This window comes from Tigriopus californicus, chromosome 7 (assembly GCF_007210705.1).
Source record: "Tigriopus californicus strain San Diego chromosome 7, Tcal_SD_v2.1, whole genome shotgun sequence".
NCBI classification, from domain to species: Eukaryota; Metazoa; Arthropoda; class Copepoda; order Harpacticoida; family Harpacticidae; genus Tigriopus; species Tigriopus californicus.
This window is the reverse complement of record NC_081446.1, coordinates 61,504-61,810: the sequence shown is the minus strand read 5'-3', so window position 1 is coordinate 61,810 and position 307 is coordinate 61,504.

Here is a 307-nt window from a genome sequence, read left to right as displayed (position 1 = left end):
AAATACACATTGATCAGTGATGATTTATATCTTGACCTCGAACTTTCAATGTTGTTTCTGCTTTGATAAGGTACACTATCACTTCTGCATTAATTTGTCTCATCAAATTTGATACGGTTTGACCGCTTTAGCTTTCGTCTTTGGTGAGGGCTTCGGACTACTTGGCGTGGCTGGAGTATTGCAAACAGACAACAATATCATTAACAAAGTGATTGAAGCTCACAAAGTGGTATCTATTCCACCACAAGACTCAAGGATGCGAAATAACACACGTTCTTGTCCCTGGATTAAGAATGGCCGTCCATTT